The sequence below is a fragment of the Orbicella franksi genome, chromosome 3 (assembly GCF_964199315.1).
Source record: "Orbicella franksi chromosome 3, jaOrbFran1.1, whole genome shotgun sequence".
Lineage (NCBI taxonomy): Eukaryota > Metazoa > Cnidaria > Anthozoa > Scleractinia > Merulinidae > Orbicella > Orbicella franksi.
Window position 1 is genome coordinate 25,549,787 of NC_138147.1, and position 14,485 is coordinate 25,564,271.

A 14,485-nucleotide genomic window follows, 5' to 3' on the forward strand; every position below is an offset into this window, starting at 1 on the left:
TTCAGCCAAGGTAGTTTATAAAAGAGAGAGATTTGAAAAAAAAAGTTTAAAAACGATATCTTGTTAGAGACCCTTTGGCTAAATTGTAATTCCCAGAGAGAAGATGGCAGCGGCTGCAATAATTATCAACTTTAGATGGATATTTCCTTGGGTTGTTATGCAAGTTAATTTGTTAGCCAATCTGTACTGTCTTTTGACAGCCACCTTTCAGTTTGAAGAAATTTCTAAATAAATCGAGCTGGTTCAAGTTTTATGTCAAAAGGTAGTGATCTTTACAGTCAACAGTGAAAAGTAAATATTACAAAGGATTTGCATATGAAACAAAACATTATTAATCCCTCATTTTCTGTTCACTAACTGCGTTCGCGAGTAACACCTAATTGGAAATTTAATATTGAAAATAGATTCGTTAATTATTATATGACGTTTTCGAAACTCAACACTGAGAAACCTTCATTTCAAGCTCGGAAAACGCCATGCTATCATCGCGAGCAGTCTATAATATATACACTAGAAATTAGCCAAAGGCCTATAAATAATATTGATAATACTGGCCAAACCCAAGAATATCCGAGAGAAAAGGAAATGAACACAAATCGTCAAAATCAGCTCTCAGCGATTTTCAGTCCAATTTTGATCGCTATGAAATTGTCGGGGCAGATCTTCGGAGAAACCGCACTGGCTGAGAGAGGTCGTCTGAAGACATGCTACGTTTCGCGATTTTTCAGCACGCTCGTCGTTCTGGGCCAATGGCTACTCGTGGTATTGAGTGTTATAAGTCATTTTCACATAGGTTTCTCGACAACGCCGGAGTTTTTCTTCTTATTGGTTACCACCATTTAGCATGCCCAATGTGCTAGTAGCACCACCGTTTGCTTGGTCGTTTTGCCATTAGCGCCAAACAGGCGACCATCGAGATTTGCTCGATTTCTTTCCAGTTTTGGAACGAACGCACCCGAACTCGAAGGAATGAAGGAAAAAGCAGTGAAAGGTTCTTCTTTGGGTTGCCTTGCAGTTCTGATCAATACCGTTGTCGTCACCTATTTCAGTGTCTGCTACAGAGGTATAATCTCTATTTTCCCACCATGGTATCCACACTCAGATAAGTACTTGGTAGTGCGAGTGATAGAAGTGGTCTTTGGGACTTTCGACTCCTTCGCTTGGATTCTTCCAGCCTTGATCATCTGCATCATCTGCATGCTCCTGGAAAAGACGTTCGAAACTCTGCAAAAGAAAATGTCCAAGGAATCCTTCCACTCTTTCACCATAGCACACCTGCGGCGGGAACACCTGAAGCTTTGTGAGATGGTAGAGCTGGCTAATGCTGTGTTCTCGCCGCTCCTCTTTGCGATCGTTTCACTGGACATACCACTTTTGTGTATCAACTTCCATCAACTCATCAAGTCGGCAAGCAGCCAAAAAGACACCATCGTTATTATCAGCTACCTCTACTGGAGTTTGTGTATAGCGACTTTGCTTGGGGTTGTTTTCATGTTTGGAAGCCGCGTTAACGAGAAGGTAAGTCTTTACTGTCTTAAAAAAATATATTTTATATATTTAATTATATTTCAGATTTTTACCATCTACGATTCAAAGTGCATCGAAGCTGTACTTTCAATCAGCATTTTTCAATGGCCTCTTTCGTTTTTTCACTGAGCAGAAATATTAATTTTTTTTAAAAACTTGGTGCATTAATGTTTTGCGCATTTTAAGATGTAGTAAGTACATTAAGAGTCATTAATTATCTATATTATATCATACGATTCTCATAAAGAAGAACAGAACTAGAAAACTTGGATATAAAATACATTTTACTGTAAGCCACATTCGTCGTTAATTTATTCATTTTCATTTCCTTCGGCACATCTATATATGGGGCGATTAAAAAGCCTCAAAGTGATTTTCAGCAGATTTAAATTAAATTGTATCCATTTATTTAACATTTATACTATTTCTTTTTTGAAAATTTTATACTAATATCTCGTGGAACAGAACACTGATGAATTTCCTTTACATTGCTTCCCTTTTTAAGTTCAATTTCCTAATTATTTTGGGCTTTTTATTGGGATCGGCTGGGCAAATTTGATGCAATTCTTAAAGAAACTAATCATGATTGTCGAGAAAAAGAAATCAAAAAATAAATATGCCATTTTAAACACCTTACTAAGATCAACACAATCGGCACGAAAACGAAAATGTGTACGGCCCCCAAAATGTTCACTCAGAAACAGTGTGTGCGTAGAACATGAAAGCTCAGTACAACTCTGGGGATTACAGTAAACGTTTTTCTTTATTCTTACTGTAAAACTGACGCCCCCTGTATATAGGTTACATTGTAATTTAGCCTTATTAACCAATCAGCTCATTAACCCAACCCGTGATATTTGAAAAGACGTTTGTCAAAAAGGTTTTTAGTGGTTGTATGTTGCGTGAGAACGCATACCTTTCACAACAATCATTCCCCACACGACCAACCGATCGACTGCTCATTTGCATTATCTGGTCACTACTCCAGGTCCCTATAGCTACCCTATCACGTTAATCACCTGCTGAAAGAATAAATTAACAGCGAGATTTCACCGAAGACCAGGTGACTGGCCGCTAATTTGCATAAATCTGCCCGGATCACTCCTATAACTCCCTCTAGCTATATTCTATCACTCGTTAAAAATGGAGTATGTTTTACCCCTTATCACTTTGCCATATTGATGCAGATTGAACTGCTTTAGATCTGGGACTCTCTACTCATAAATCATCTCACCCCAGATGTAAACTAAATGTTCCTTATTCGTGTTATATGGCAACAGTAAGTCTTAAAGTGTTATAAGGCACCATAAGCTGCATTATGTTTTGAAGTCGGGTTATTTCCCGAAATTTTTACTTGCAGGCTCACAGTTTTTATGAAACCTTACAGAAATCTAAGTTTTCTGTCGAAGACATAAAAGAAAATACTGAGGTATGTGCTGGAAACGAAAATGGTGTTTTAATTATCATCAGGGGTCGAACGGAACACGTGTTCCATACCCTCCCAAACAATGACCAAAACAATAGCGTTATCAATACTGTGCAAATGCAGCAGTAATTGCTAAATATTGTATATATGACTTTGTGGGGAAAAGAAAGAAAATAAGTAAAATATCCATCAATTATAGCATCGGTTCTTCAACAAAGTGCGCAGTAACATTGTTATTCTCTTGTAGAAAACAGAAAATTTTTCTCCATTTAAATAATGCTTCAGAAGTGCAATCCCCTCTCGCGAACCCATTTACAAAATTGTAGCGGAAAAAAGCCATCGGAGCAAGGACTTGAACCAACTCCACAATCAACTCACATATGACGACGGGTCTAGGATACAACCCAAATCATTTTCTCTCACTTCGAATTCATCGAAATATTCTATGACCCAGTTAACCGACCAGTCAACTTAAATATATTATAATGTTAATGGCATCGTAATGGTTTTTATTTTGTGTAGTTGATGCTCTTCCTTGCCCATCTGCGGGGAGATCCCATCGGATTGTCTTTGGGGGGATTAGCAGTGATCAGCAAGTCGGTGTTCCTCACGGTTAGTATAGAAATGACAAACAATTGATGACCGTAAATAAGAATTACTGCATTACTACATTACTGCATTATATAGACAGGGCTTCAAAGCTTAAGGTAAATAATATATTTCATCTGAAAAAGAAAATCAGGAGTCGGACGGAATTGGTTGATTGATTGATTGATTGATTGATTGATCGATCGTTTTATTTATTTATGGACTGGTTGATTTAATGTTTGGACTGCAGGTTTCTTGATGAACAAGCTCTCTTTTCGGTCTTGAATCTCAGTTCCTTAGGTGTTTTCACGGTTACATGAGATCGCTTGCAGAGGAAAGAACGAAATTCTGTACCAGGTAACAACAACGGAAATTTAACCACTACTTGAATGAGGATGAGCAGAAATCGACATCTTCCACCTGAATCTGCACACTCCCACCCCCCTCCCCCTCACCTTCCTGAAAGTTATCTTACATCTTAAACTGACGTGTATATAATCGTCTTTTGTTTCATACCTCACGTTATTTGGTTCCATAGCTTTTTGGATTAATTGTGTCGTACTTCATCGTACTGGTGACGTTACCGAGTTAAGCTGACGGAAAGAAGAATACCCAAAGAGAGCTAAAGTTGTAGAAGCTTGAAATTTAGCTTCCAGCTAAGGAGTGCTCAACTTGTACAGGACATTCACGGGTTGCAATATTACAGGATGTGGCCTTGTTACAGCTGTTGTTCATTGGAAGTTTGGCACATCCAAAGAGAACAAAAACAAAACAACAAGCACAGAAAAGCAAATTTCGAAACAACTTTGCTTCTGACTAACCAGCTGTCCACTAAGCAAAGTTGGTATTCTGACCTCTTCAAGACCGGGAAATGTGCTCAAGCTCTTCAGTTTCTTCACATTTATTGTAATCTTGAGGGCATTTTTTCAACAGCTTAACCGTTAGATGATCCTAAATGATCTTAGATATGGCAAATAGTGATGCCAGCTCTGCTGCAGTAAGAGTTTTGGTCTCCTTTTATCTTACGGCCATATCATATCGTGATATCGGTCATATCGTACTCTTTCATAATACTGAGGTACCAATTCGTTTTTAGGAGAAGCCTTTGAAAGCACGCATAAATTCACAATATCTATCGAAAGGGCCAATCTATATCTTACATTTATTACATTCATTATTTAATGTATTTTTCTGGGAAAGAAAACCGGGATTAGGGATAGTGATGAAAAACGTGCGGGATGCGTGATTCTCGTCAAAAAGGAGCGGGAATGCGTGATCAGACCCCCCTCCCTTCCAGACCCTCCTATTCAAATCCTTTTGCAGTCCATTAATACATTACGTATAATAAAGAATACAGTAAACAGATGGGGTAAAGTATTAATTAAACCCCCAGGGACGGAAGTAAGTGATTGAAATTCATGTCACGTACCAAATGAAGCTTTAAGTTCCCAGTTTCCATTTTTACAAAAAAATTCAACACAAGGTTTTCTTTCTTACCTCTTTATTTCTCTAAATGAAACTCCGAACACTGAATAATTTAATAGGGAGAAAATTCCGCGATCAAACATATATATGTACAATATCCCGTAAGAGACCCTCTGGCCATATTGTAATTGGTTGAATGAAGATCAGCGGCTGCCATGATTGTCAACTTTGGATGGGGTCTTCTCTAGGTTGTTATGCAAGTTCATTTGTTAACCAATCAGCACTGTCCTTTGACAGCAACCTTTCAGTTTAAAGAAATTTCTAAATCATTGGAATCGAGCTGGTTTAAGTTTTATGTCAAAAGGTAGTGATCTTTATAGTCAACAGTAATAAATAAACACTGCAAACGATTTCCATATGGTAGCAAAACATTATCAAGTTCTCTGTACTGTAACTGAGTTTGCGAGTAACACCTGTTGGAAGATTTGATATTCAAAATAAATTTGTCAGTCAGTGTACGACGTCTTCCAAACTCAACACTGAGAAACCTTCATTTCAAGCTCGGAAAACGCCATGCTATCATCACGAGCAGTGTATGCACTAGAAATTAGCCAAAGGTCTATAAATAACATTGATAATACTGGTTCAACCGAAGAATATCCGAGAGAAAACGAAATGAACACAAATCGTCAAAATCAGCTCTCAGCGATCTTCAGTCCAATTTTTATCGCCATGAAATTGTCTGGGCAGTTTTTCGGAGAAACCGCACCGGCTGAGATAGGTCGCCGAAGAACGTACAGGCTACATTTCGCGATTTTTCAGCACGCTCGTCGTTCTGGGCCAATGGCTACTCGTGGTATTGAGTGTTATAAGTCATTTTCACATAGGTTTCTCGACAACGCCGGAGTTTTTCTTCTTATTGGTTACCACCATTTGGTATGCCAAATGCGCAAGTAGCACCACCGTTTGCTTGGTCGTTTTGCCATTAGCGCCAAACAGGCGACCATCGAGATTTGCTCGATTTCTTTCCAGTTTTGGAACGAACACACCCGAACTAGAAGGGATGAAGGAAAAAGCTGTGAAAGGTTTAGCTTTGGGTTGCCTTGCAGTTCTGATCAATACCGTTGTCGTCACCTATTTCAGTGTCTGCTACAGAGGTATAATCTCTATTTTCCCACCATGATATCCACACTCAGATAAGTACTTGGCAGTGCGAGTGATAGAAGTGGTCTTTGGGACTTTCGACTCCTTCGCTTGGATTCTTCCAGCCTTGATCTTCTGCATCACCTGCATGCTCCTGGAAAAGACGTTCGAAACTCTGCAAAAGAAAATGTCCAAGGAATCCTTCCACTCTTTCACCATAGCACACCTGCGGCGGGAACACCTGAAGCTTTGTGAGATGGTAGAGCTGGCTAATGCTGTGTTCTCGCCGCTCTTCTTTGTGATCGTTTCACTGGACATACCACTTTTGTGTATCAACTTCCATCAACTCATCAAGTCGGCAAGCAGCCAAAAAGACACCATCGTTATTATCAGCTACCTCTACTGGAGTTTGTGTACAGCGACTTTGCTGGGGGTTGTTTTCATGTTTGGAAGCCGCGTTAACGAGAAGGTAAGTCTTAAATGTCTTAATAAAAAACATATTTTGTCTTCTTTAATAATATATCTAGGATTTAACTTGCATCGAAGCTGTCCTTTCAATAGTCATTTTCCAGTCGACTTCTTCATTTTTGCACTGTACTAGAAATTTTAAATATTTTAAAACTAAGCACATTAATGTTTTTTTATCCACTTCAAGGTATAGGTACGTACATTAAGAGTTAGGAATTTTATGAAAAAACGAAACTACAAATCTTTGATATAGGAGGCATTTTAGTATAGGGCAAAGCCTTCAGAAAACATTATTCTTTTTCTTTAATTTATTTATTTTCATTTGGTTCAGTACATCCACGATGCGATTAAATAGAGTGAAGGTGATTTAATTTTCAGCATATTTAAATTAATTGAATCCATTTACTTTACATTTCTACTATTTCTTGTTGCAAATTTTGATTTTATATTCTCGCGGAACAGAACACTTATGAATTCCCTTTATATTGCTTCACTTTTTAAGTGCAATTTCTTCATTATTTTGGTTTTTTATTGGTGCCGGCCTTGGAAAATTTGACGCAGTGCAAATTTTAAAGAAAAGAACCGTTTTGTATAAATATCATGATTGTCGAGAAAAAGAGATCAAAATGTAAATATGCCATTACCGTAGTAAAATCAACACATTCGGCAGGAAAAAGAAACCGTTTACAGCACCGAAAATGTTTACTCAGAAAACGTGTGGGACGAAAATGAATACTTGGTACAGCTCTAGGGATCATTTTTTTTTTTGTGCTGTGAAACTGACGCACCTAGCTGTAGTTTATATTATAGCCTATTTCAACCTTATCAACTAATCAGCTCTTCAAACAGACATGCTCATATCATGCATGTGACAAGGGTGGTCAAACATCTTCTGAGGAGTTGTATGTTGTGTGAAACAGCATAAATTTTAGAACAATCGTTCAATTAGAACAAGAGCGACCGACCGCCGCCTGATCATTGGCATTATCTAGTCACTCCTATAGCTCCCTCTAATTATGCTATCACGTTAATCACACTCTGACAGACTCTATTAACAGCGGTGGTTGACAGACGACCAACCGATCAACCACAAATTTCCATAAATCTAATCACGCCTATAACTTCCTCTAGCTATATGCTATCACTCGTTAAAAATGGAGTATGTTTTACCCCTTATCACGTCGCCATAGTAATGCAGATTATCAACTCGTAAATCACTCCAGTCCAGCTGCACACAAAGCGTTCCTTATTCGTATTATAAGTCTTAAAGTGTTGTAAGACAACATATGTTGCATTATATTTTAAAGTCGGCTTATTTCCCATACATTTTACTTGTAGGCTCACAGTTTCTATGAAACCTTACAGAAATCTAAGGTTTCTGTCGAAAACATACAAGAAAATACTGAGGTATGTGCTGGAAACAGGATAAAAAGGGGGCTTTAGTGTCGTCGGGGGTCGAGCCGAAACGAGTTCCATACCATTACAAACAATCCCCAAAATAATAGCGTTAACAATATGGGGCAAATGCAAAAGTAATTGCTAAACATTTTATATGTAACTTTGCGAAAACAAAAAGGAAATAAAGAAAAATGGTGCATCAATTTTTTCCAATAGAGTGCCCGATAACATCGTTAGCCTCTCGTAGATTCTTGATGAGTCCATCTTACCAATCTTCTCAGGCCAACTCATTTAAATAAAATTGTAATATATAAAAACCTTGGGAGCAAGGATTGGAACCAATACCAAACCCACCCCACATATGAAGACGGGATCAGGATTAGAACCCAAATCACTTTCTCTCGCTTCGAGTCAGTTGATCAATTAATAATTAAAATATTCTATGACCCAGTTTACCAACCAGTGAAGTAAAATAGGCTATAATGTTAATGGCTCGTAATGCTTTTTATTTTGTGTAGTTGATGCTCTTCCTTGCTCATCTGCGGGGAGATCCCATCCGATTGTCTGTGGGGGGATTGGCAGTGATCAGCAAGTCGGTGTTCCTCACGGTAAGTATACAAACGACAAACAATAATGACTGTAAATTAAAAAATACTACATTACTACATTATATAGACGCTTATTGGGATATTTCATCTTAAAAAGAAAATCGGGAGTCGGGAGTCAGGAGTCGGGAGTCGAGAGTCGGGAATCGGGAGTATGTAGTTTCGAGTTTTAAGTTTCAAGACACTATACTGCACATTTTGAACGAAACGAGACGCAGCATACATAATAACATCAACAAAAAGTAGAGACAATTAACACAGAGAAAAAATACATAGGTACATAAGTTCTTTGTTTCTATGTTTTCATTACTCGTAACTCGAACAATTCGACGCGACACTCCAAGCAGTATCGAGCGACTTTCAACTGGTCATTTGACCGATAGCCAAATGACTGCCGCTCCCCTGATTTTTTTTTTTTTTTTGGAATGCTTGCTTGCTTTTTTACCTACTTAATTGATTGATTGATTGACTGATTGATTGATTGATTGACTGACTGACTGACTGATTGATTGATTGATTGATTGACTGACTGATTGAATGACTGACCGACTTACTGACTGACTGACTGACTGACTGATGACTGAATGAATGACTGACTGACTGACTGAATGACTGGCTGACTGACTTACTACTTGATTGATTGATTGATTGATGATTGATTGGTTGGTTGACTGTCTGACTGACCTGATTGATTGGTTGATTTACTGAGCGACTGAGCGACTGAGCGACTGAGCGACTGAACGACTGAGCGACTGACTAATCGATAGTTTTTTTTAAATTTGAACTGTGGGCTTCTTTAAGAACAAGGAGTCTTTTCGGTCGCGAGTTTTAGTCCCTAAGCCCGCAGATCTCAGGTGTCTCAAGAGACCAGATAACAAGAACTTGAATGAGGATTAGCATAAATCGGCATTTTCCACCTGAATCTGCTTACGTCCCCCATGCAACCCCCTACCCTCCTGAAAGTTAACCTATTGTTACACTTGTGTTTTGTTTTTTACCTCACCGTATTTGGTTCCATAGCTCTTTGGATTAATTGAGTCATACTTCATCGTACTGGTGACGTTACCGAGTTAAGCTGACGGAGAGAAGAATACCCAATGAGAGCTCAAGCTGTAGGAGATTAGAATTTAGCTTCAAACTAACTTTATACTATTTATTTCATAATGTGTTTATGATTGGCGGCGTCTTCAAACTTATATATTCTCTACTTTCCAATTGCCCATAATTCACTCTGTTTGCCCCCCAATGAATAAAATACTCTTGGGAGGTCTGCATATTCCCAAGAGCATTTCACAACAATAGTTTATGCTGAATTTGGGGGGCAAAGAGAGTGAATTATGGGCAATTGGAAAACAGAGAATAGGGACCTTACGCAAAAACGACGGTAACGGCAACGAGAACGTCACCAAACAAAAGTTTTAATGAATAGAACAATGGCTCTACACATGCGTTATAATTCTTGGTACAGTTCTTTGCCGTCCTCTGCAAAACAGAAACGTGAAATTAAAATGACCAGCTTTTGCGTTGTCTGGAGAACGCGAGACACAACAGCTAATTTTTCGTATTTCTACTTGGAAATGAACGCATGCGTAGCATATTCGATGGGCAAGTTTGAATATCGAGAAACACACTGAATAGATCTAAATACATGCGAAATTCCAAAGTAAAATAAAAACACATTTTCTACTAGGCGTCGTCCCCGCCGTCGCCGTCGTATATGCACAAGGTCTCTAATCACGTTTGAAAACGACGGTGGAGTTTTCAAAATAACGAATGCCTTAATTAGCATGAAAAAGAGAAAACATGAATGATTCTGCTGGTAGTAGTAGTTATGTTGTATAGTCGAACCTCTATTAAGCAGCAACCTATTAGCGGCCTCCCCTTATTAAGCGGCAAGATTTTCAAAATCCCGAAATTATTTTCAGTAAAATACTGAAACAATAATAATAATAATAATAATAATAATAATAATAATAATAATAATAATAAAACCTATTTAGGGGCGTAGCCAGGATTTTTCAAAGGGGAGGACACACTGTGTCAAAGTGAGGTACTTACCAGATTTTCATGTCGTTTTTGCCACCATATTAATTCTTTTAAGTCAACTCCGAAATGCCTAAGATGTGGTGTTCCCCAGGGAACAATTTTGGGACCTCTTCTGGTTTTGATATACATATACATATCCTGCTGTCTGTGCGTGTTTCTATTTTCACACACCTTTCGGTTGCTCCCATGTAGTTCTCGAAAAAACTATCGCGTTCACTGTCTCAGGAGCTCTACATTTCGGAGTTTGAGCTCCCTTTCTGGGCTATCAGTGTATTGAAATAATATCTTCATGAAAATTCAAACGGCTTGTTTTTCCCGCATTGTACTATCGAAGCCTCAGCATGTAAAGTCACTCAAGTAAAAACAAAAGACGGATGCATAGGAACTTCCCCTGGGTGGAAAAATCGAAGATATTTTGAACAAAGAATTCATTTTTGTATCAAGTTAACTTTTCAATTCTCCTGCTTCAAGTTTGCTGTCAGCTCCTTCCAGTTACATTGAAAACAATCCCTTTTCAATTCGTACATTTCGAACCTGCCTTCATTCGAAACTGCTCAGAGACCATTTGAGGGGTTTCTTTTAAACAGCCGCGACAATATTCACACAACACACTCTGTTGGCGATATATATTTACAAGTCACACTCTTACGCAGCTTTTATTTCCACGTATTTTATAAACCAACCAACGACCCCATATAAAGTGTGGCATATAATTCTTGGTGACCCGCAAGCACGCGAAACTACCAATGGTTTGAGCTTGGCAATACATTATGCAACACCTTAATTGCGTAAGCATCACAACGAACAAGTTGAGATTTTATTTTCTTGTACCGAACATTTGATTGGTTGGAATTGAAAGTGGGACATTTGATTGGCTGGATTTGAAAATGTTGGAATCTATTGTTTCAGTTCGGCCATCTGATTGGTTTTCTTTGTCTGGGTGGCCCCGGTTTCAGTAAACGCACTGTAACGCCTTAATCACGACCTGAGTATTGTGTACGAATGGCTTGCAATCTGCTAACAAGCTTCTTATTGCATCAAGGCAGAAGCTATCACAATTTATGGAAAGTCCCTCTATTCTGTTACTATAAACGAGAACGCAGTAGAGCAAGTAACCTCCTTGGAGTCTATGTCCATCAAAATATAAACTGGGAGTGCCATATTGAAAATATCTCTAAGAAGGTAGCTGGTGCCATTGGTGCAATTAAACGAATTCGGCATCTCACTCCATTTAATATTTAATATCGCGCTCGACCACATTTTGATTATTGGAATGTAGTGCGGGGAAACTGTAACAAGGGCCTTTCTGATAAACTCCGAAGGCTTCAAATTCGCGCAGCTCGCACCCTAATGTCTGCGAGCTATGATAGTAATTTGGATGATTTGTTTCGGGCACTGGGGTGGCGAAGACTCTACTATCAAAGATTGGAACAGAAGTCTATCCTAATGTATAAAATATCACATGGCATCTGAGATCAAGATTCGTATATTGTGATAATGTAAGTGATTATCGTTTAAGGTATGCTGAAAACAAATTAGTTCAACCCCGAACTGATTTTCTTAGAGAATTTCAAGTTTCGTACCGCGGAGCTCAGTCTTGGAACAACTTACCTATAGTCCTTAGACAAGCATCTTCACTGACCGATTTCAAATCTAAATTATGTCGCCACAGTTTTAAGTGATATCTTAATTTTAAGTAAATTCTTAGAAACGACCTCCATGAATAGCAGTTTACATTATTTGAATTGTAGGTACTAAAAAAATGGGTGTTATTTATGGAACCCTCGTGTAACCGGTTAGACTAACGTGGACTGTTCAAACGCTGTAAATTCCAAGTTATTTACAAAATGGGACTTTCACGGCACGAAATGGCAAAGTTGGAAAGAGCATTAGAACGGTACTAAAAAGGCACGTAGAGTTAAATTTTGAACACCGCCAAAATGCTCCGCAAACCTACCGTGAAGCCCCCGTAAAGATGCCTTTTACGTTGAAGCATTTAAATTTCCGTAGAGTCCAAGCGTGGGCATCATTATACTTTAACTCTTTGACTGCCAAACGTTCACAAAAAATGCCGTTTTTAACTATTAAATACGTTTTTTGGCTGCCATGACGCTAAATTGACCTTAGTTTTGCTGAGACAGCTATATTATACCAACAATATAGATTTCCCCAAGATTAGGTACTAAACCGTACAACATTTTAGTTTGGCGCACGCGCGTAAGCCAAAATTTGGACTTTTTTTGCCATTGCCCGTTCCAAGTTTTTTTCCTTGTCCCTTTGCTTTCCTTTTTCCCGGCCCTTTTACTCTCGCTACCTTTTGCGTTTCATATTCTCTCTGACTGCCACAAAAAGTTGGGCATTAATTATAGGCAAAGCCTGGAAATGGGACTTAGGTAAAATGGGCCATTTTACCACCATTTTTGCATCAAAACTGACAACGTTGTTTTTGAATTTGCCATGTCAAACAAAACTCTGTTAAGAAAAATCAGTTACACCATGTTGTATTTGCGCTATTACTTATACACCAGCAAACTCCACAATAGATCAATTACTCTCTCTGCTTTCGTCAATATTTAAACACAAAATATAACGCTGAAAATATAGATTAAAATTCATCTAATGGTTAAATATCTTAAAGAAGATTCTCCTTCAAGGCATCGCTCAAGTTTTTGCCTTTTCTTTGGTCTTAATTGAAAATAGGGTAAACAGACAAATAAATTTTCTGGCTCAGATCTTTGAGTTGTGCTCGTACAATATCGGCTGAAGCATTTAAATGGCGCAACAACGCGAACACGATCATTTTTAACAGCTGGTAACTCGGGAACAGGCTGATCAGAAGCTTTGACTGGAATAAAGCGCTAGATGGTGGGGATTAATTAACCTGTCTGGGTAACTCAGTCGAGAAAACACCATTTTGAGCCTATCACATTCCTTGGAAAAGTAGGCACCAGTTGAAGGCACGATTTAGTAAGCCGCGCTTGTAGCGATCATCAACATGGCTCTTGTAATGCAGCAGAAGGCCAGTGTTGGTAGGTTTGGCGTATACTTTTGTTTGGATTTATATAGATTTGTTAAGGAGCTGTGGGCCAAGAAACGGAAGCGTTCCATTATTCCATTAACCTGGAGTCTGATGGGCGTACAGAGTCTGTAGCCTCAGCAGGGAGGATTCGGCGAACCAGTGATTCTAGCTCATTCTCTTTCTATAGGATAGGGTGATAGTGCTTCGGAATTTTTCCATTATGAATTTGGTGGCATTATTTATTGATGCATTAGCTAGCAAACGTAACTATTAATCCTTGTCCATCACTACCGCTCCCGATCCTTTGTCAGGATTGCGTTATTCTTCCATTTAAAGACCAGGCTTCAGCTGATATCGTAGCAGCACAACTCAAAGATATGAGCCAGAAGATACAAGTGACAGTCCAGCCCACGTTTGTAAGTCACAAGGTCAAGCAACATCCGAAACCGCTCGAAGTCAAGCCGTGTGTTGTTAACCAACAATCCCTTGTTTATCAATTTAAATGTGACCTGTGGGATACAGATTATGTTGGTTACACGCGGCGGCATTTGCATCAATATAACACGTATAGGGGTTTAGGTATCTACAGTTTAAACCGGACGCACTACATCGCTTGGACCTGAGACACCTCTAAAGATATAAACGGTAACCTTGAATAAATATACATATATACAACAATCTATGCTGCGCGTCTTTTTGATTTCCAGTCAGAATAGACAAGTTTTATTCAAGCTCACTTTTATTTAAATGTATGTACAGTTACGGTATATAAGCATGAGAGATCACAAACTGCCAACAACAGCGCAACATCAACAGAAATTTAGTACCTTAAACAATTTC

At 38.6% G+C, this 14,485-nt stretch overlaps 2 pseudogenes across 1 annotated transcript; both read left to right on the forward strand.

The window, feature by feature from the left end:
• Positions 1-384: 384 nt before the first annotated feature.
• On the forward strand, positions 385-5,443 carry LOC145482924 (uncharacterized; annotated as a pseudogene).
• Positions 5,444-5,445: 2 nt separating this feature from the next.
• LOC145482814 (uncharacterized) lies at positions 5,446-12,330 on the forward strand (annotated as a pseudogene). Its single transcript, XR_014048820.1, has 4 exons — positions 5,446-6,578; positions 7,916-7,984; positions 8,494-8,583; positions 9,601-12,330. The product of XR_014048820.1 is annotated as an uncharacterized LOC145482814 (transcript).
• Positions 12,331-14,485: the final 2,155 nt, after the last annotated feature.